The 24,263-nt window shown below is 38.4% G+C and overlaps 1 protein-coding gene across 4 annotated transcripts in view; it reads right to left on the bottom strand.

The window, feature by feature from the left end:
• Positions 1-24,263, bottom strand: part of ADCY7 (adenylate cyclase 7) — a 68,246-nt gene that overhangs the window by 42,164 nt on the left and 1,819 nt on the right. For 2 of the 4 annotated variants that reach the window (XM_052795390.1, XM_052795394.1), the window contains exon 2: positions 19,142-19,329. The exons of 1 other annotated variant lie outside the window; for it this stretch is intronic. The gene's annotated coding sequence lies outside the window, so the exon portion shown is untranslated. The remainder of the gene's footprint in view (positions 1-19,141; positions 19,330-24,263) is intronic. One more of the 4 variants, XM_052795392.1, reaches the window with a different exon arrangement.

Below are 24,263 nucleotides of genomic sequence, written 5' to 3'. Positions count from 1 at the left end.
TCAGGGTAAAGACACTGCATCACCTAGGCTGTGCCCTTGAACACTGAGAGCCACGGCAATGATAGTGCTAAATATACCACAAAGAAAGCATTGAAACTGAACTTTTTTAATTCACATTCTTATTTCAGTAGATTGCTTCTTCTCATGACATTTGTTCTACAATAGCCTTTAAAATAGGAATAACAAGTTGTGTAATTTGAAAACAGTTTTTCAGTCACTAGTAGAAATGGAAGATGGGAAATAACAGAGGCTGTGATTTGACAAACACCTGAGCCCAACAGCTGGGTCAGACCACCCAAAGGAGGAGGTCTCACCCACTTGGACACCCTGTCCTGTGCCAGCTGCACAGCCTGCCTGCCCAGGCACCCAGCTCCTTCACCTGCTGGGCTCTCTTCGGAGCCTATTCACCAAATACGAGAACAGAAAGTTATTTTTGGCAGGTCACTGCTCTGTCAGGGTGGTGGAGTGCAACAGCTAGCAGAGAGATAGATGAGCTCTGGAGCTGGCCCAGTGTTTGGAAAGGAAAGGCAAACCACAAGTAGGAAAGCAAGGGCAGCAGTGAGTTGTTAAATTGACTCATCACTTCTCATGGGTCCACAGCCTAAGAAAAAGAATACCAAGAATATCACTTCTGGAGTTGCGGGGTTTGCTGCTCCTTTTTAAATACCACTGTTATTACAGGATGTGCTTTGAGGAAGGAGATTACAGTCACAGAAGGAAATCTCTACACTAGTGATCCAGGTAGGACAGAGAAATGGTTACAAGAGATGGCTCAGGAAACCGAAGATTTGTAATTTAAGACTAGCTCACAAACTAAGTTAGTAAAAAAGAAAGAGGGATGCATATAACCAGATTGGTGCAACTGAATCACAAGGGAGGGTTTACTACTGTTCTAAGGTAGTTTATTGTGCAAACACATGATGGTTCAATGAACAAATCTATTAAGCCTTATAATTAACTGTGGGGTCTCGCTCAGTGGGGCGAGGGGAAGTCCTTTTGTAATACTGGTTTTCATAAGCAGCAAACTCCAGGGTGTAAAAAGGTATACCCCACCAGAAGGGAATTGAGCTGTGCTTTGCATCTTTCATAGTCCAAGGTGTGTGATTATTTCATGATTCCCAGACTCCCTGTCACATCTTATGGATAGATTTTCTGACTTTAGCTGGTTTAAAATTGAACTTACCACTACAAAATTCAATATACCACTTACACTTTTAGTTTTCAGTGATCTATTTAAGATTCATGTCTTTGAACAAAACAGCCTCAGAAATCAGGATAGCTTTTCATTGTGTAATTTCAGTTTAATTATATCAAAAGCAGAATGCTTGTGCATTCATTTATAGTAATAAATGCAGCAATATTAAGCTATATAAACTGCAGAAAAAACACCCCTGATACACAGAATATTTAACTTGAACACTATGGGGAAAAATAGAGTTTTCAGCTGAGATAGGAATAGGGGTAGAGTGAATAAGCCTCAATAATCTCTACTAGAATACCCCTGATTTTTACAGAAATTAAAATCCCTAATATTTTCAGAAGATTTTTTTTTTAAGGGAAAAAAATGTATTACACTAGGTAATACTCAGCCTATATTGAAATTTGCAGTAAGAAAAAAGTCACTTCAAGAAAGGTATGTTTAAACTGTCATGAGTTTTTTTCAGACATCATTTAGGATACAGAATTACAAGCATATAGCAAACAAAAGTGCTCAATCTGACAAACTTCCTAAACTCAAAATAATTACTTAATTACATATAGAATGAAATCTCTCTCATTTGTATAGCAATATTTTAAATATGCCTCAGCTTTTATATCTCACTAAAGCAATCAAGAAGCACAGACTGCTGATGTGACAGAGCCAGAGTACAAGGACATAACTTGAGTCTTCTAACTATGGCTAGATATGCCAACAGATGTTCAAAAAGAAAAAAAAAAAGAAAAAAAAAAAGAAAAAAAAAATCACCGTGAACAGGAGTGTAATGGGCATCACATGTTACTTTTTTTTTTTCCCTGTCTCAGTTATTTAGGGAGAGTTCAAGATAGAAATGCATCTTTCCCACCTCTAGGGTAAATAGTGTATTTGCACAGAACAGGTGCAATCATAATATGGCAAGGGATAAGGGCCACGCTATGGGTGGGAAGAAGATAAAACCTGTACCAAGTAAGATAAGAAAGCACTTGTTATTTAGGTTCAGTCCAACTAAAACCAGTAAAACAAAGAAGGAGGCTCAAAGATAAAAACAACTCTCTCCCCTATCTACAATACTTCCATGCTACTGAAGTGAGTAGAAATACATATGTGCAGCTGAAATTCAACTAACGCACTGATGTCAATGACTTGGTTTCTTCAGCTTTTTTTTTTCCCCAGTCTCTAATTTTTCAGCTGAACTAACATTGACATGTATACTGCAAATGTGTCACTGAATAGTAGGTAATGGACCTTTAAGGCTGCTCAAAGCATAAATCAGCACTATAATCCTACTGTACTCTGTTAACAGTACAGAGTTCCATTACAGAACCAAGTATTTTTTTAAAGCGAATATGCCAAACTACATAACCAAAATGCAAGAGTAAACCATACTGTAAGAATGACATCACTTGTGTCTGCTGCCAAAGGCCAAAATGGTTGTTTCTATCTGAATTTCTGCTTACTCACTCAACAGTATCATCTGCATCATTCTTCAGAGTAGTAGTCTTCCTGAAGCAATTAGACCCACTGGCAATCTCACTTTGCAAATAAACGTCAGCCCGAGGCCAAGAGATGGACAACAGAAGGAACACGATTGTGCATCAGTACCTGGAGCAGTGTAGTGCAGGGTGATATTACAGTACAAATATTTTTGTTAAGTTATAAAATGCCCTTTAAGAAAGCAAAGCCCTCATCCTATTTATGAAACAAGGGGGAAAGGAAGGAGACAGATTAAATCCAATCCCCCCTTTACTTAACAACTAGTACTTCAAAAGTAAGTCCTATCAAGTATGTGTTTTAAAAATCTTATTTCTACATACCATTTATTACAGGGGAATTTTAATGTTCCCCAAACTTCTTCACATGTCAACAATGCAACATTTGTTATACCACCACATCCGTACTTCACAGCCAAACAAACTAAAACTAAAACTAACACTTGCAATAAGGAAGTTCCCTCCCTTGGAGGTTAAGTATTAAAAACACCACCAAGGAGACATACCTACACTTCTATTAGAAGTGCTGTTTCTACAGTCACACCCTACCTCAGGACACAACAGCAGTCAAACACAAAAATTTTTTTTTAAAGTTTTCCAAAATGTAACATTGGGTTTAGGAAAGGTCCTTTGCAGACTCATTCTGAAATAAAACAATGATAACTGGATGCAAACCTCTGGAGTCTTGTATTTTCAGTCCCACTTGATAGCAACACACACTTCAAAATTGTTAGGAGTTGTATACATATTTTTCACTGATCCAGACAGCTTGCCACATGAGTGAAGCGTTCATGAGTGCCTGGGTAAGCTCTCTTGGATGGCAAAAGAGCCAAGCCATGCAGAAGCAGTGAGAGCTTTCCACAGATAACCAACATGCCTCACAGGATTTTTTTTTTTTTCCACTCTAAGTTTTGATTGTCTGCTAAGATAATGGAATGTCTGCACACAGATCTAATCACTATCGTTCTTCTCATTTAATCTTATTTTTCATCTTACCATTTTCAAAGCTTTGCTTGACAGCCAGCCCTACCTACTGTTCCCAACTTCAACAGGCTACTGGAAACCTGCACCATGTCAAGTACTGACTCGCCAAGGGAAACATGGGTACCTCACCTGGCAACAGCCAAAAATGAAACAGACACTTTTAAATTAAATTATCCTTAGGCAGCTTTATCCTTTGGATTTGCTGATACTAAATCCAGTTAACTAGTATTAAAACATTACTAATTAATACCAAAACCCTGAAATAATATGATAGTCACAGCAAACCTTCAGGATATGGCAAAAGTCACTTTTCTAAAAAGCTATGCAGTTACTGCCTCAGAGCAACATGATGTCCACAGAAGAACTTTCTAAAATAGCAAAGTATGCAGCCACTACCCTAGTGAAGGTTATCACTGATCAGTATCTAACTAATCCCCAGGGCTGTGCGCAGCCATTGAGAAAGCACTTTCTACCTGGACTGTAATGCTGAGCTGTGCATAACAGATTACTCTGGGGTTTTATGGTCCTAAATCTTACTGAGATTACTGATAAAAAAAATACACGCTTGTTGTTTGCTTACCATTACAGGCCACAGGATTCATCGGCAAAAATCGTATTTCTCCACTCTACTATGGTTTGTTCAATCATTTTGAAATTCCTACAGTAGAGTGAGTGCAGCCCACTCAGGTATGATCCTTGACACTAAATCTTTTTACGTATCACACGCGCCAACCTGCACCAAGACAGGAAATCTCTACTCCAAGGACCACTGCAAGCATTAACAATGCTTCTATTTCTTCCCCTAGTAGTTCAAGGAAGAAAAAACTACTTATAATCTCCATCTCCACATATTATGAACCTTTTATCCAGGCAATCAATAGCAGAAAAAGTACTTAACTATACTGTGGCAAGTTGCAGCATGAATGTAACTTGTTTGAAATACTTAATGATAGATGAAAGTGTCTGAGAAGGCAGCTGAAGACTGATGAGAGGTATCATTTTTATGCTAACTGATCCCAGTGCTTTTCAAGCAAGGCCTGTGTGACAGCAAAGGATACTCTGCTAGAAATAGAAGAATGTTTTACTAACTTTTACAGCGTTCTTGATAATGAAAGCCCTAAGTTTTTCAGTAAGTTTTATTACACACAAGATCAAGTATCAGCAATTAAAAAAAAAACCACACAAAGAAGAAAAACTTGAATAAAACAATGCATAACTCAAAAGAGCATAAAATACTGTTTGGGATTTTGGATCACAGATCAATGAATATGACAACATGGCAGGAAAACCAGCTGAAAAAAACCCAAACATTCCCTCCCTGCACCTTGCAGCACTGGATGAAGACTTATCTACTGCTAGTGTGGAAATGAAGAGATTCTGCCCACTAGGTTTGCTTGTCTTGGAGCACAAGAAGGGCAGAAAGGCACATTCCTAGGATGTCATGAATAGAAGATGGTATCTCCAGGTAGGCAGATGATCAGAAGACACGGTCACGTTATCATCCTTGAACTTAGTGCACCAGCTCTCCAGTAGGGGAATCCATATCATACATAACAGCTCTTGGCTTTGTCTTCCTCTCTTCCTACTTTATCATTTTCACATGCATTATGGGAACAACTGTTCAGATGTGACAAAATGCCAAAGAAGTTCAATACCTCAGCGATGTACCAGGCACTGGCAGGAGGCATGGTTGCTCACTATTCATTGTTGGAATCCAGAACACACTCTCCAGGGATAGGAACCAAGAAGGGGAATAAATGGTTATACAGCAGTGTTGAAACAATGACCCAGAAAAGAAGAGGCCCAGAGAAGGAAATCGGAATTAAGATGTCAGTGGGAAACCTGATACAAGTTAAATAGCTGTTCTGGGAAGGGAACATATCAACATCTACTTCATTGTTCACCCCAGAGCTCCATTACTCGAGACCCACATTGGAAATCGAAAGGCAAGTGAAACCGCCAAATAATCTGGCACAAAATCAGGGTGGATGCAAAGTATTTCATTGCAAAAAGAATTCAAATAAACCTATGGTAATCTTCTGTTAATTTTTTGCTAGGATATACAAACTACTTTAATCACCACTCAAAATAGGCACTCCATTCTGTTACAGTGGTTTAAATGTTCAGTTCATACCTAAGCCCTGGGACAGTTGTGACCAAATCCCATTACCTCTTGGCCAGGAGTTAGCTCCACCTAGCTAAGCCCAACTGGCAGCAGTATTTATAGAAGTTAGGTGGAAATTGGAGATGATTCTTAAGAAAAAGGACAGGATCCTGACAAAGTCTTCCGGCAGCCTTGGAGATAGACGAGAGGAAAAAGCAAGATGACATCTCAGAGTTCATCTGAAAAGGCAGATACCAATCTGCTGTGGCTGTGGCTGTGTAAAAGCAGGTAAAAGTAAGACTTTGTTTAACCTCTGTTACATGTTCAATCTGGAATGCCCAAATAAGCCGCTGCTTTACTTTCACCTTATTATGTATCCAGTCTTAAGGATGAGTCCCTGGTAATCAGCAGAGAGATGCCTCATGTGCCTCTGAAATGGACCGGTGCAATCTAGAGAGCAATATTAGGCAGCAGTTTACTGGTATTCATTTGGGAAAATGAGGAGGATACCCAACTGGTTAGGGTGTCCCAGAAATTTCATAATGCCTTTTAGAAAAATATATTATGACATTTTTCAAAAATCATCCCAGAAACAACACTCTTCAGAGATTTTAGAAGAGGAGCTAAAGGAGCTAGAATTGTTATTTTCAATGTTTATGAAGGTGCTTAATCGTAGCAATTCATACTTGCAATGTACCTAGTTAGCTTTTAGAGAATTAATTTAAGGACTATGCCAAATTCACAAAGTTTCACTGATTTTTTTTAAATTATTTTTTAAAGGTGTGCCTAAAAACATAACTTTCACCAGAGCCCAGTTATATGCAAGATTCACTTTAGTTGCAGAGGGATCAAGCTGCTGCTCTCCCCCAGAAGTGTTCTCAGGATCAGGTCCTGAGGACAGTATACTTCCTATCATACACAGACATTATAAACAAAGATAACAAGAGAAATACTTCAGATCAAAATGCAGGGGGTGGGAGGAACAAAAAAAGATTCTCTTTCTGTTTGTAACTGAAGCTCTTCAGAGGCAGAGGGACCAGTCCGCTGATAAGCAGCAAGTTTCCGGAAGTAAAGTGATACGCAGACTAAGTGCTTTGAGCCATTTTTTGATCTGCAAGACAGACAAACCTCTCTGCATTCAACACTAACCACAGGTGCCTATTTCCCTAGCAACAGCTTGCAGACCATTTTCATTTTGACTGAAGAACATTTAACCAGTTACATTATGAGCACTGCACCTTGCTGCTATAACAGCAGTTGCTTTTCACACCTACCAAATTGTTATTTGAGTAGTATTGAGCTGGTGGATCAATGTGGCACCTGCAGCAGATATGCTTTACTCTGTTTTTTTTAAAAAGTATCTAAACTTTATCAAGCTAAAACTGATCAGAGGTGAAAAAAAAACCTACAGAATTAAAAAAGGGTAAAAAAGGTCTTCCTTTTGCTCCTTAGTAATACGCCTATTACTATTTTCAAGACTTTTCATTTGTTTTAGGTTTGGAGTATTAGAGCACAGAGAGGAGGACATGACGATAGTTCTTGATTAATTTTAGGGAGACTTCATTAGCTTCAATAAACAACAGATTTCACATAACAGAAATTCCAGAACAGAAGGATGAATTATTTTTGTATTATGAAATCCCAGATTTATTATACTTCACCAAATATAACACTTGTTTAGAGCAAAGACTTGCACAATTGTTTGATTCTTCCCAGTTTTATTCAAGACATCTGTTCACTGATCATTCACCAGCATATTAAATAAACTGTGGAAATCCAGATTTCACTGTGGTTATGGAAATTATACAGAAGTTAACAAAACATCGGTTTTGTTTGACTCCCTTTTTCAAACGAGCAGCCCCCTTCACTTTTTTCTTTTGATGCAGATATGAGATATACTTTGTATTCTGACCAGTAGCTTCATTTTTTAAACATAAGTAGAAATTATTAACAACAGCTTTGACTACTATTTTCAAAAGTGTTCATTCACACTATCTTTACTCAGACTTTCCAACTGATTCAGTGGACACCTTCACAAACCTCTGAAAAGAAACACTGCAGTGCACCAAGGGTTTGTGGTTATCTACTTAGTTTATTTATTAACTTAAAAGTATAAAGTTGCCATGAGTCTCAAGAGTTTACCCCGCCAGGCATAACAGCAACACTAATTTTGCTAGAGCCCTAACTTGAATGCTCATCCTGAATATCCACAGTTGTAGAAATATCTTAATTTAGTTCAAATTAATCAAATTTACACTGAGAAGTGAATTATTTTACAGGAAAACTCTTGTACCGTTTTTGAACAACTTCACTAATAAATACTCTGAACTGAAATACTGACATTCATTTGAAGTCTTTTTGGGCAAAATATAATGGCATAACATGTATCCAGTAAAGGTTTGGAAGTATTTTATATCATATCTGTAAAAACCACATTTCATTACAATAATTTTAACTGAACAAAAGTATTTTAAAACAAAAATGTGATTTGTATTATTAAAATATCGTGCTGTACTTCAACTGTACATTAACAGGCAGATCCTTCAGACAATGTTTTATAACACTGTTGAAGTTATTTCCCCCCTCAGCTACATATAGTCTGTATTTAAGAACTCTCAATAATTTTCAGAAATGTTTAAAATATATTTCATATTACCCTTTTTTTAATAAACAATCATTTATAAATCAAACTAAAACTATTACAAATAATAAGATGCTTCTTTCTACTTTACTTACTGCCTGGCTAACACTTACAGATCTTTTAAAAATCACTTGCATGTTATCCTAAATAATAGTATAAGGAAACATAAATTGAACTGATGCTTAGCTTAAAGTTTACTTTATTCAGAAATGTCCAAGACAGTTTATTGTAGAAACAATCTAAATGCTCAGGAACAAAAAAGAAAGTCAGAACAAAGCAAACAATATTAGATAAAACCAGCACTACTTCCTCTCCTATACTACCTTCAAAATTACATTTCAAACCACACAAAGAGTTGAGAGTGTATCGATTTCTCCCACAAAAAGGATTTTTAAATTCCTAAACTACAACATGAAGGAGCGTGCTGACTGTAAATGTTACAACTTACTGAACAGCCTTCAGTTCCCTTCTTCATTTCACCTCTTGTTGCATATGAACTTGGCTACCACTGTCTTATAAACTCACATGAAATGAGATCCTCCTCAGGATACACCTAGAAAACTGGATTTCTACACAAAGACTGGTTTCTGGTCTGTTTGGAGTAATATTTAATTAATGCAGGAACTACTTCCTGAATGCGGGAAGTTTGAAGTAAGAACACACACATGTACTGCTAAGAAGGTCTCCCAACAGTTTCTGGTACAATCTTTCTTGCTCTCACAGGTCTAAAGGTTATGTAGCACTGCTGGAGTGCTTTCCAGTTTCAGTAATTAGGGTTTTTCTATCTGGTACAAGTAGTTAATTAAGAACTTAGGAAACAGTTGTTCATATTTAAACTGTTTCACATCTAAAATTGCAACTTTTTAAAATAAGCAAATGCAACAACAGAAATATCCTTACAACATGGCTGTTTCAAAGAATACATGGTTCCCCCTCTTGCAGCTGCAGCTCTCCAGCTTCAGTGGAAGCTATTTGGCAAAACTCTCTCTCAGCACATTCATACTACTATCTAGTTTACACGTGCACTTTGACAGGGTTGATAGCAGTAGGGATTTACACCAAAACTAGCCTGAGTGAAGAGCACTATAGAGTTGAAACCCTATAGGATCAACCAAAGGAGAGAGAAAATGTGCCAAACTAATAATGCAACAGTGGACTACAACTGTTCACCTATAAACAGATCAAATGGCATTATCAGATAAAAAATTAAGTGTGAGAGAAATTCAGAAATTACAATCTAGGAATTAACCATTCAAAACTGAGAAAAAGCAATATCCTTTAATGAAAATGTAATTAAACTATACAACATCCATAAAATACCCGAGTTCATCTTTTGATGTTGAGGGAAGAAATAAGAAGTTTTTGTGTACACTATACCCCAACAAAATGCAAACTAATAATGGACTTAAGCCATAGCCCCAAGATCTGATCTGCTGGTAGTTTCCTAAAAGATAACCCACGATTCAAAGATTCACATTCTACACAGAAACACAAGGAGAAAGCAAGCAGTTACACATAAGGAAAGTGCTCAACCAAAACCCATGCCATGAAGCACCTTGGGAGCAGATCTGGGAAGAGAACCCAGGCTTGATAGTTCACTGGCCAAATCTTACCTGGTAGATCAGGGAGCTACTGTAGAAGCAAAACCCACCCATTTAACTATTGTCACAGCCATTTCCCCACATTTCAAAATTCTGATTACTTTTAACTTTCACTGAAGTTGTTCGGCACAGTTTAAGAGCAGGCCTGAGATCCAAATATTGCCAAAAACCCAAGAACATTATTTCAATAACCACATCCTGTGGTTAAAGCATTATAAATTCCAGAGTTATTTTTCTCGACTGTAATCCCGTCTTTCCATCCGGTGCATATACAAATTCTCAAAACCTTCTGAAGCCCTTAGCCCCTGTATGAGAAGGATGACCACTATGGTTACAGTAAAGAACTCAAGAACCATTTTCTAGCTTTTGGCTCTCCCACAGATTTCCTGCTGGCTGGCTGGCTCTGAGTGTGTGGTATCCCTTTTTTCTCTCCCAAAGGAACTGACCTAATACCATCATCCACCCACAAAAGGTGCCAGCAAAATAAATGAATACTGACAAGACATTTTAGGAATACAGTAGTCCCAAGTTCATAAGACACAAATATTTTTGGACTATAACAATGCATTACAGTAAACATCTTCGTTGGCACTGAAATCTTTTGCCAGACTTTAATCTCATACTTCCAGAAATTGATATAAACCCTGGAGGAGAACGTTTGCTCAGCTGTGGCAGGAACCACAATGCTGGGCTTTAAATATCACATAAAATAATAATTAAGTTATTGTGCAATATTATTATATTAAGAAAATAAATATATAATTAAATAAGCATGCATGATGTTAAGGATAGCAGAATGTCAGTCCTTCAACCCCCACTGACAGACACAGCAGTTACAAAAACAACACAGCATATCAGTGCTGTAAATTCAGTAATCTTTCATTTAACATCAGTTTTTTCAGTAGCAAATGAAATCAGTATCTCTGAGCAATGGCAAGACAGAACAGTGGATGAAATCATGAAGTTCCTTTCATTCCTTTCACACAGTTGTAACACGACCACTACTTTTTTACATATGGTTCAAGCTGACACATGCATCATTACCATCACTTCCTTGTTTCTAAAGTACAACTCACTGCTTAAGCAAACAAACCCTAATATAACAGGGGAAGGGCCTACATGTGAAGTGAGAAGTATCACTACCAGGGATGTATTCAAATACAAGTATCTACTACAGCAAATGCATCTTTATTCATAAATCACCACCCTCCCTGCACACAGAGTTTAAATTAGTTTAATGAACAGAAATCTAGAGAGGAAACTTTTGCTGCTCGTTTTAAAGAGCGAAACCCACAGGTATTGGCTGTGGGTCTGCAACAGGGGCATCTCCAGCAATATTTGCTTGAGTTTCTCCTCCTCTTCCCCCCCACCACTCGCTCCTATCTTGTCACCACACCACACCATTCTTTCGTTATGTGCATGTCGCTATTTCTAGGCCCACATGCAGTCAGATCAGCTCAAAAATAACCATTTGTGTCTCCCAGCTTTCGTTCCTTTTTGCCTAAGAGGCAGACAGGGTCAGTGATTGTGGCCAGCATAGCTTTGTGGCAGCACGGCCAGCACAGCTGAGAGTGGCTGGCTGTGGAACAGAGGCAGAACAAGGAGGTGACAGCAGGAAGGTCCTCCTTAACCTGAAAATGCTGCTGCAGCCATCAGGGGAAGGAACTGTACTCTGACAAGTGCCCTGAGACAAGGGACAGCCCGGAAAGATGCCAGGCAAAAGCCAGCAACAGAAAAGATCAACTTCTCAGGGGAAAACAGATCTCTCAATGCCTTTGCTAAACAAGTAGTCAGGGTGGTCTGTAATTCTCTATTTTAACACCTCACAAAACCTATTAACAGTTTAGTTACAACCAGTCCATAATCTCTGGGAAATATTTAAGAATTTAAAGAAAAGGGACCGATAAATACATGCAAGCAGGAAAGACTCACCCCAGACTGGCTCACCCCATCTCTGAAAACTGGAGCTGTGAATGAGGACATCCAAGATGCTTTCCCTGACTAGGGAGAAGAATCATAATTGCATCATTTTTCTAGATGAGCAGTGTCAACAATTTAGGCTCTGAGTCAGTACTGAGCCAGTCAATGCCCTGTGGCGGTCCCTGGGGCACTGTGCTATTAGAAGTGATGACTTTCACAACAGGCTGCCGAGCAGGATCCAAGCCGACTTACGTTTATTAAAAGTGAGAGAGAGAGAGAGAGAGAGAGAGAGAGAGAGAGAGAGAGAGAACTGCTACTTTATTTTTCAGTAAGAGCAAGAACATACTGCCAGTACTTTGGGCAGCTGCCAGCAGCCAAATTACTGTTAGTGTCCAGAAGGCTCTCCACTTTTGTCTGGGGGCCTCCAAGATGAGTAAATAAAACCGCATGTACTCTTATTTCTATCAATTTTGCAGAAAGAAAAAAAAAACAGAAAAAAAGGTCTGACTTGCTAGAATCACCCTACAAACACTATTCACAGCCTTTGACTGCTAGGTTTATGCTTCCACCACTAAATCACACTTGAAGGCTGTTACCTAAAAAAGCAGTAATTTCATGTGGCAGAAAAAAAAAAGTGTTCTTCCAACTTACAGCTGTTGCATAGCAAGATGTACACCAAAAGTATCTGTATTCAAGTGCAGGAAAGGGGGCAGCATTAATCAAAGGAGTTTCAAGATAAAAAGAACTATTTAAAAAGCTTAGCTCACTCTTTTAGTCAAAAGGGAGTTAAGCACACAAACTTCAAAAATATCAATCATTTTATGACCATTTTGCAGTTCATAGTACATGTCATATATCTTACACACCTTTCTGAGGCAAGTCAAAAAAACAAGTATTTTTGCATTTGATTACCAGTCTAGAAAGATACGAGTTCCCAATGAGAAAGAAAAGCCACATTTACATGTATATAGTGTTTCTGAAGTAACATACTCCCCAAATATTTACAAATCAAAAAAACCACTAACATTTCTCTCAGACATTTCTGTTGGTTTTAAATTAAGTCATTTAACTGACTTTCACAAAGTTTCACTATGAAATACCATGATGCTTGAAAAAGAAAGTATCTCAAAGTTAAAAATTTAACAAATGAAGCAGAAACCACTGACATACAATATAATGCACACTGTGACAAATCCGGTATTTATATCTATCACTGAGTCAGCCCACTACATCTAGGAGCTAACAGCCAAATGTTTCAGGATACGGAAAAACATAAGCCATTAGCAACCCTTCAGTGACCTAAACCATGCATTAAACAGGCACATCTACATTTTTAGCTGCTCTACGTATTACACACAGAGATAAAAATGCTGTAACATTTATTTAAATCATAAAACACTAGTTTACACCCAGACTTTTACTACTTTATCACCATGTTAAGCCTAGGCATACAGACACTACAAGAAGTCAGAAATGAGGAAGGGAAAGGACAAAACGTAAGTGAAAATGTCTGGTATGTATTTTTGTTAAAAAATTCTACTCAGCTCCTTAAAATGACTGTAAGCAGTTACTGTTTGATGATATATGTATTCAGGCACATATATGTTGGACTATACCAATAATTTAATCACTGTCTCTTTTTTAAGTATACATATAAGCATATACAAGCATGAAAAACAGATGAGAGAATAAAAGCAAACAGTCAAAACTTAAGTTTCAAAACATTATAGTTGCTCCACAGTGTTTTTACAAAAAGACACAACTGCTTGAATATGTTCAGTGACAAGCATAGAAAAAGACTACCTTTCACACAGACTCTCAGCTTTTGATGGAGTTTAAAACAAAGGGGTGTGCGTGAGACATAACAGATGTGCAAGAAAGGTACTAACAGTTCAAGGGATGTTCCAAAAAAATCAGTGGGGTAAAAGAAAAAAGTGTCCCTTCAGGAAACAAATTGTACCCTGTCAGTAGCAGATATCAAGCACAAATTAAGAAAGCATTAAGAAAAATTTTTTATGTTTAGACAGTAGCTAGGAACAGTGAACATAGAAACTAACATTCACTGAACTCTCCATCCAAAACACTGATTTATGAAATCCTGAATTCTTAGACAGGATGATGCACAAAAGAAGTAAAATCGAAGCTGCAAATCAAGCACCCCAAGTACAAGAGATATTTTACATGTACTATGAATACTACATGTCTGCTTTATCGATGTCACGGCTAGAAATAAATCTGTACTGTGAACATAAAGCAAGGATTCAAGTCACCTGCAATAAACAAATACTAAGATTTACATAAAATTATATTCATGACAGCAAATATAATAATACATCAAATTTTTTAAGTGTTGTTTGATTATAAGTTTCCCCTAAATTTTCATCCCTTAGCTGAGATGAAGCCTGGAAGCTAGCATAAAAATGTGTTTAGAATCCTATCTTTTAAACAAAAAGCAATAAAAGTCATAACTGTGAGAAAAAAATGGTGAATTAAGTACCGCTACGTATGTGTGTAATTCTAATGTTTCTTCCTGCAGTTTATACTGTGAAGGCAGATTGCAGCACTGGGGCGGGGCCCTCTCCACTCGTGAGGAACTCTGATCACAGCCGTGCACCATCTCCCCAGAGCCGATACAGACCAGACCAGAGGTCTGATCCTCCCCGCTTACAGACAGGGAGCAGCACTTGGCCTGATGACCGCTCCTCCTCCAAACACTTCAGCGACTTTCCCAGTTTGCCCTTCTTTTATGACCCTACAGAGAAGATCAAGAGGAGTTCAGTCTAAGGAATAGGGACGATAGAGCGAATGACGCATCAAGGAACTCAGACGGCACGGTAAATCCAGGTCAAGAAATCGCAAATAAGAAAAGGTATATTCTCATTCTGGCAGAAGTCAAACAAAAGAAAAGCCAGGAAGCTCATCAATAAAAGCAGACACTTGTGTCAGTACTCCTACCTTGGGAAGGCTGTACCAATAGTTCTTGTTCAGAAATTAGTCTCTTGCACAAGCAAGCTAAAGTACAAAACTAAGGTAACTGCATCAATACGAAACCATATGGCATATTCCAGAAGCATAGCATATAATCTTAGCCATATATTCCTTCATTTAGTGTGCTTGAAATCTAAAATTAATATTTCACTAAAGGGAAATATACGTAAAAATGTAAGTCACAGGCCCAAGGAAAGGGCTTAAAAGTTTGCTGAGTTCTCCATTAAGACAGGAAGGAAGTTAGAAGAATGATTTAGCCCGCTGGCTCACAAGGTTGGAGCTTTATCAGTATATTAATGAGAGCAGACATTTTTAGTGGACAAACACAAAATTGTGTTTTAAACAAAGCTTTTAGCACTTGACTGCAGTGAAAAACTCAACTTAGGCCAAAAATAGATCAAAATTCATAAGGCAAGTGAAAGATGAGCCTTACAGTTTTGAAATGCCTTTTTTTTTTTAGCAACTCATAACCAAAAGCTATGTTTGGTAATATTGCAAGGAGGGTGCTCCCCCCCAGGTTACCACCTTGTAAAAAAAGGCTTTTTTTTTTAAACAGAGAAAGGGCAGGTGGGTAAAAATAATGGTTGCCTACCTTTCCATCCTCTTAGCTATATATCAACATAGAAAAGAATTAATAATAATGAATGGTTTATGGGAATACAGGCAAACATCCCAAGAAGCTTAGAACTACACAAAGCTACATCTTGGGATCATTCTGACACAGGTATTATTTCCAATCCAAAGGCATAAAATGCAGTTTGTGTTCTACAAACTGTCTGTCCAAATTATCAAATTATCCAGATTTTAAAGATTTTTTTTTTATTAAAGGCTACCATATTAAAGAAAACTAACTACCTAGTTACACAAACAAACTATTAGTAGGTTGATGAAAACATGAGGATTAATAGCATGTGAAATCTCCCATAGTAACTGCCAACGTACAAACTCATGGTCTCCTGTAAAGGAAAATAGAATAACCTGTCTCACAGTTTACCTTATGGAGGATAACATTACACACAGGTAGTGATTAAGGCATTTTAGCTTGCTCCCTCACAACGTTTTGTGCAGTAATCCTCTTAGGTTAGAATGCAGACCTGTTACCTGTCCAATTATTGTCTAAAAGCCAGAGTGGCCATAACTACCGAGTTGCTCCCCTGATGTAAGAATATATGTTTATGTTAGAAGATATACACACAGCCTGACTGCATACACTTCTGGAGTGGGTGAGGAAACAACGCTATGATAAGCAGCTCTGCTCTGTAATCACAAATTCCTCATAACTATCACAGGAACCTACATACGTATTCTGAAGTTCAGCTGGACATTATTAACACTCTTTAAATGTAACATTTTTTTGCCTAAGAAGGGGAACACAGTTAGGAAGGGCTGGTTGTATGGCATTGCACAGAGGGAGGAGTGGCGCTCAGCCTCCGCTGCTGAACAAGACATCATTAAAGACCATCCACAATTACCTGGGCCGTTCCCTAGCAGAACAGCTGGTTAGTGCCTATAAAAACCAGTTTTTCAGGTCTGAACTCAAACTGTGTGGTAACCACGCAACAGACCACCCAAGGGTTTGCGACTGAACAGAGGGTCACACAGCAGCAGAGGGAACAGCAAGAGAATCGAAGTCTGCTTGGATCCTTCTCATGGAGTAAAGAAAAGCCTGCACTGGGGGCATCAAGTACTAGAACGGGGACATGGGAACCCTGGAGAGCATCAACTAAATCCCAAAGAACACTGCGAAGAGGGGAGATTCAGGGAACAGCATGCAGTTTAGTTTGTTTTGCACTGACCAGCAACCTCCAGCATCACTTGGAAAAGTGCTTTAAAAATTCCCCCACAACTAGCTATGCATCTTTGTGACTGTCAGCTATCTCATGCCTCTAAGAGTTAAGTGTTCCTAGCAGGTGGGCTCCAGAGAAGTTTACTTCAAACAGATGCAGAGAGTCAGCAGTGATTTTAAGGTCCAGGGCAGTTGTTCCCAAGGTCCAGGCTCAGTGAGCAAGCCCAGAGAGGCAGCATCCAGAAGCCCAAGGTGCTTAAAACCCTCCCATATGGGGCAGACACAAATACAGCTAGCTGATGGCTTGCAGAGAAAGCACGAATCAGGGTGGTAACACCACTAACTAGCATACAAGAACAGAACTTACCAAAATTCAATCACAACACTGAAAAGAGGGACGGAGTAGTTCCCCACTCAGAGTCTGCATGCTTCCCCTGCCCACTGCTAGGCCACTGCTCTGAGAGCAGGGTTCAGGTCAGAGCAACTAAAAAATATTTCTGGACAATTTGATCGCCAATGCATTAGGTAGCTGCATGCAAAAATGCTTTTAAATCACACCAGGTTTCCAGAAGACATATGCTGCCTTCCCTCTTTTGGTATCTCCAGAGCCCCCATCTCAACATTATCATCAACCCAGACTGACTCTGGGTTGTAGCAAGTTTTACCCAGGTCCACTATAGTATTATTATACAATATAATCAGGTCTCTTCTGCCAGCAACCTACAGTTATCCCATTTCTGTGAGGGCAGTGCCACAGTTAAAGAAATCCTTCCTCCTCCCCACCCCCCTCACTCTTTTCCCCTCATGAAAGTCCCTCTGTTTCTAGTGAGAATGTTTTTATAGCATGCAAGAACTGCAACACATCACCCCCTTTCCAACTACTCCAACTAAACACTGTGTTATTCAGCATGCTGAAAGCTATGCTGAATACACTGCACTGGAGAAGTGTTACCTCACCCCTTGCCTTGGTTTAAATAAGAAAGCAAATTAACTGATTCACAGCTTTCCCATACTTTCTACAGTGAACACTCCTCAGACTTACCAGTAAGTAATCAGTTTGGTTGTTTTGGGTTTTTTTTGGCAAGTGCTTCTTGAAACATTGGTTACCCATTTGTAAATGCACAAGCCCAAAGAATGATGCCTGGGATAATGATACACTGAACACGATGAGAAGCCATCCAGAAAGATAGAAAGAAACAAGCACAGCATCTTTTAGATTCTGTAGCCTCCAGAAATTACACTTTAGTTAGTTTTCTTTATTTATACATACACATGTATATGTATCTTCATATATACATATCTTTATATATACATATTTTTATCAGCAGCAGAGACAACTCCAAGAAAAGCCTAACCATCACTGATTAAGGATCTATATTTCAATGCAGTTCAAAATAAGTACAGCAGAATGAATTTCTAAATACAATAGCCTGCATAAATGTAGGACAAAAATTAATTCAACAGGTAAAACAAGTGCTTAATGCTACTCTAGTAAACCAGTTTAGCTACAACTACATCCAAATTCCCTACCTAAACATGCTTGATAAACAGGTATGGAACACACAGCCAATATAAGTAAAAACAGCTCTTAATTCTTGCCTAAATCTGCTGAGAAACTTGAAAAACAAAGTTTCCCCCTTTATTGTTCCAATATATTATTCATGAGTTGCAATTTAATCTTCTTTATCTAGCAACATTGTGAATTTATTGGTCTGCACCTGACTAGAAGTAATTAACACCCACATGCAGTTCTGCTCACACTGACAACCTGTGTCACTAAATCATGTTCTAAATCACTACAACTCTGCAAGTGAGCCCTGAATATGCAAGTAATCAACACATCAGATTGCTGGGTAAAATAAAACCGCCTGTGTGGAATTTTGCCTATTGTGGCACTGTGGGAACTGCATCAAATTGTTTTTTACAAAGTAACTATACTGGGGGTTTTTTCCTACTCCTTTGAAAGCTAAACATGGTGTTTATACTATTATCAAATTAAATTCTCACTTTCTCAGAGCAACTCCTAGCTTTGACTACCTTCCAACAGCTGTAAATTTTGTATTATTATGTTACACGCAATAACACTGCACTTTCTTAACCAAATCACAGTATATGCCAACACAACTGTCGCTATAGCGCTGCAAGGCATCTTCTGCCTTATTTTGAAAGTGCAGCATCCTGAGGAAAAAGGTAGTGGGGGGCTTGTAACTGTTATTGTATTACCATCAGCAGACTAAAGATAAAAAGTAAAAACTACTAAACCAAAACCAGGATACTCCTCAGGAACTTGCAAAAAACTATAGGTGATTTTTAAAAAGTACTTCAGTGAAATATTTTCACATTCATTTCCTGCTGTACAAGTAAAGCAGAGGAGCAGAGCTCTTTCTTATGAAGTACTGAAACTGGGCTAACAATTCAGTTGGCAATACCTCAAATCAAAACGCAGTCCAGGTCACTTTTCCAGCATGTCTGCAGAAGTATAACTTACTACTTGGACAACTAGGAGAACAGTTTTACAGTACAGGCACTGCCGAAGAGGAGGGAACCATCCCCGCCTGTCTCTCCAGATGTTCAACAATATGTTCTTGCCACTTCCTCTAGCCTGTCTGTTCTGTTCCTACGGGGGGGGGGGGGGGGAAATCACGCTTAAAAAAATGCTCATTCTTTTAAAAAAATAGCTTTTTGCCCATTTAGTTCCATGAATCAGCTCACCAGCAGGTCAGATGAGCACCAGTGCTGACTTCAGGGAGGAGTGGGAGCACAGGGGCAGGAAGCAAACAGCACTGGCCACTTTTAGTGACAGCTGCTTGTTGAGCCAGCTTAGCTACACCATAAAAATCACACCCTTCATTGCATTTACTCCTGCATTTGTATTCAAAGTCATGTAAGAATATTTCTAGAAAAATAATCTTTTACACAGCTGTCATTAGTCACTTTTACATAACTAGTGAGCAGAAAGGAATTTAAAGTTCCCAGGACATTCCCAAAAGAAGCTGTGCCCTCCTGTACATACATACACAAGCCCCTGCTGGAAAAAAAAAAAAAAAAATTGTTAAATTCATGAACTGCATGGACACTTCACAACAGAGCAAAATCATGCCAAAAAACCCCAAACCTCAATCAGCTCACAAGATTGTGAAGTGACTGGCAGATTATGTCAATTCCAGAGGAAGAAAAAAGATTTGGGGGCTTAGAAGTCCACTGCCAGAGGGTTCACACCAGTGGAGAGACCTTCCAGGCTCTTCTCACGCCCAGCCAGGCTCCATCAGAGCTCCAGCCATACAGCTGTCTGGACAGTCAAACCAAGGGGGGACAATTCCCCCACCTGCCTGGTGCTGACCATTGCCAAGTACGGAGACAGGGTGCACCTCAGGATCACACCTTTAGCCTACGAGATGCGCCTGCTTGTTTCCCCCCAACTCCCAAGCAGAATTGCAGATGCTCCTCGGACCCAACATGAGGGAAAAGGCTCGCACACCCTGCAATGCCTACCGTCCCTTCTGATGGCAGACTGAAATAAATCAGGGCAATAACCTACAAGTTATAAATCTACAAAAGTATTCTTTGTCTCTATTTTTCTCTTTGTCTTCTCATAAACTGCACAGGGCCTACATACACTAGTACATGTATTACATGTAGAATAAGCAGGACAGTAAGAACTTGCACAATTAAAGTATCAGAACTGATTCATTGGCTTTATTCGTGACAAGAATTTTTAAAGCATTTTCACCTCAAAACCCAGTTCCTGATTAAAATGTTAGTAATAACTACATACATTTCTCATGTCTTCTGTCATTTATTTTAGTTTATTCCCATAAATGTGTATCTAACAAATATATAAATGTTTGTTTCCTTGCTGTTGAAATGACAGCCACCTTCATGGCAGCAGGCTGAAACCAGCAGCAAAGGAGGAGCAGAAGATCAGTCAGAAAGTGTCAGGAAGTGAGAAAGTTTTGATAGCTGTGCCCCAGCTTCCTTTCAAATGAGGAAATTGAAACCGAAATTCTGTTCCACTACTGGAATTTATTTTTTTGATTTAGCCCTACAGAAGCTTAGTAGCAATAACAGAGAAAAAGATGTAGACACAAATTAAAACCAGTACAAAGTTCATCCTCTCTCAGCTTGACCTGATCTGTTTTTTATTCCACAGCCTAAGTGTGAGTTTGTTTCAGCAAGTGGGTCCTGCCTGAAATACCGTAACAGATGGACTCAAGTTGACACGAGCCAGGTGCTAAGAATATCTGGCATTTAAATGATCAGAGGTTTATTGCCCATTTCCATTAATTGCAGCTGACTTTGAATAAACCTCAGTGAGCTCAGTCTGCTTGAATCCACCTTTGATGGCTCCTTCCCAGCTGCACTCATTACCAAGCCCTTCCATGTGCTTTGTCATTCTATTGGCACCCTTGATTCCTCACCATTGTGGTTACTTGGATGGAAAACGGTATCTGAGTAAGAATTAGTCACTGCTAGATGGTTTGATCAACTAGTTCTTTAAAAGAACCCTCTAGTATGAATGTATTATATTTTATATAAATAAATAAAGCGGAAAACAATGTCACAGATTGAACATTAAATAAATAACGACTAAAACCCAAGCTATACTACAAATGAAGGGCACCTTACTGAAATATTTTATTCAAATCATTGAAGTGCTAACTAATCACTATTAGTTATAACAAAACTTCATAGAGTGAAAAGTAACAAATTAAAAACAAAGTTATAGTCACATGTAAACTATTTCTACATTTATCTACCTATAAAACACTTACTATATTGTCTCCTTCCTCGAAATAAAGCATGCACTCTTAAGACCTTACAACTTAAATCGAAGTTCTTTTACAATGTTTTCATGTTGATTATATTACAAGAGTATGCTTGCGGCTTTATAACCACCCATTTACAAGGCAGCATTATAAAATAAAGAATTTATTGCTATACTTGCTGAGCATCTCAGGAAAACACATTCGTTTTGTTGTGGGCTGAATGACAACTCGCATGTCAAACAGTACTTATTTCTGCATCACACAGAACAGAGGATGGTACAAAGCTCTATCACTACTCTTTAGCAAACTGCGATGCAGGACACAGGAGAATGAGTCTGAAAATTACCTTGTTTAATTATCTTTACCAGGAGGTCCTGCAAGCTACCTGAGCAGAGCAAATGTATATACTCTGCAGCAAACACAGACATATGCATAGCACTGGGGCACTTCAGGGAGAAGTTGCCAGAAACAGCCAGCTGTATTCAAAGACACTTGTCACCTTTCTCTAACTTAGGCCATTAGTTACAGCCTTGGTAGTCTTTGTTACTTCTTTTTTTAACTAGAATGCGTTACTTAGTTTTATGCCCAGGAACAGAAGTTAAACACACCCTGTTTGTTCCTTCTCTCTAATTACAGACCAGAAGCTAGTTTTAATGCTGAAATGAGGATTACAGAACAGCTGTTAAGGAGGGGAACATTTTGGCCATTAGCTGTGAAGGAAGCTCTTAGGAAAAGTGGCATGTGCGGCCCTGCATCACATGAGAGCCAGCTTTGACTTTGTTTCATCTTTAAAACACCAACAGACCTGAAGCCTCTGAACTGCAGGGCCTGTGCTGTGAAAATCAAAACAGCGGCCTGGTTGCCACAAAAGAAAAGGTTTATTTGATTTTTATAAAAACGCTACTGAGAACAGGCTACACAAAATGAGTAAGTTTGAACAACACATTTTGACACAAACTCATGTCATAACTCCAAGCTACTGAGGTAAAGCAATGCCTTGATTAGAACAGGAACAGCAGCCCCATCTTCTACTTAAGTTTTGCCACTTATCTTTGAGTAACCTAGACAAAATTATTTCACCTTTTACACCTTAATTTTACCAACTCTGAAGAGATAACACTCAGCAATAGCAACCTACATGTGATGTGCAGGAAATACTATTACAGCATATTTACACTATTGTATCTTACACTTATTAAGAAAAACACTTCCAAAGGAAAGATCAAATGTACTGCTTGCTCCTCTGCCTGCATACATGGACTACCCTGCTGCTTGGCACCACAAGACAGAGCCTGGATCCTACTTGAGGTGACTCAGGAAGATAGATAGGATGGTGTAAGAGGCAAAAGGCAAGTGACAGCAATATTTTTTTTTTTAATTATTTGCAAGTCTCTGGAGATAACAATTATAATGATTTTTATTATGAGATAAAAGTGTTATAAAACTCCTATTTTTTTTTAAAGGCAGCATTTTTTCCAGCAGAAAATGTGGTTTATTAAATAAGAGTATGAGGAAATCCCAGATCAATGTCTTTACTGTTTTCAAAATGTAAAATATAAAATATGTTTTTCAGCAAACACAAGACTGACTATTCATGAAGTATACTGTAATGATCTAAGGAAGAAGTTGCACTTCCTTATTTTAATACAAGATGATCTAACTGCACAGGGGTTACAAACTATTTCACTCTGTAACATCCTGTCAGCTTAGCAAATAATCATCTTGAAACTTTGCAGATGCTAGTTTAATAGATTTTCTCCTGCATTTAAGAATTTGAATACTGACTGGACTCTAATTAGAGAAGAAAAGAGTGATCTTTGGCTCAGCCAGGTCCCAGTTTTCACCTGAAAAACCTTTTTGGATCAACTAAGGTCTGTAACTCCACTTCAACAGTATGCCTAAATCTTTGGAACTGCTTGTGAACACAGATGCTTCTCACACAGAGCATCAAATCCAGCCCAAAAGAACAGCAGAAACAAGTGAGTAGCACAGACAGCAGCCAACGCACGCTCACTGCTAGTGAATACAGATCCTCACACCTTGGTAAGTCAAAGCAGCACTGAAGCAGACAACTCATTGTAACCTACAGGACAACATCAATTCCATTGGCTATGTGCTCTTACACACCTCAGTTCCCAGGCTGATTTCTTATGACAATGAAACAATCTGATTTACAAAACAAAAATATATTTCTATATAGAATAAGTCCCAAATGACACTTTCAATATAAAAGCCCTGCAGATGCTTAATACAGTTTGACTATTACATTTTATTAATCCAAAACACCAAACAAATCCAGGTAGACTGGATCCTTTTCCAGAAAGATAAAATGTAGCTTCAAGACAAACCATGAGACTGAAGGAGCAATCACTGGGTGAAGTGTTTTAGCCTATGTTTCACAGCCTTCATAATAAAACTAAAATCAGAACGAGTCATTTTGATAAATTCTGTAATGTTAAATCCAAGTCAAAGATGTAACCCAAGAATAAATCTAAGAATGCAATTTAGAGAGCTTTTTTTTTTTTTGGTGATTCCACAGGGGATATTGTCTTTTTTTTAAATCTAAGAGCAACTGGCAATTACACAAACACCCACATTAACAGAAGACAATGATCATCTGTCTCTAGGCTAACACCTAAACTAATTAGCTCTCAACCAGCACCTGCTCTTTCACTTAGCACAAACCATGAGAACATAAATATCCACATACATTAGGGAATGAAGTATCTTCCTTGTTTTCTCTTAATGGTGTTGACATTAACTTCATTAAGAAAAAAATTAAGAA

Source organism: Harpia harpyja, chromosome 9, assembly GCF_026419915.1.
Source record: "Harpia harpyja isolate bHarHar1 chromosome 9, bHarHar1 primary haplotype, whole genome shotgun sequence".
Classification (NCBI taxonomy): domain Eukaryota; kingdom Metazoa; phylum Chordata; class Aves; order Accipitriformes; family Accipitridae; genus Harpia; species Harpia harpyja.
Note: the sequence above shows the minus strand (reverse complement) of the source record. Positions and strands in the feature narration are given on the sequence as shown.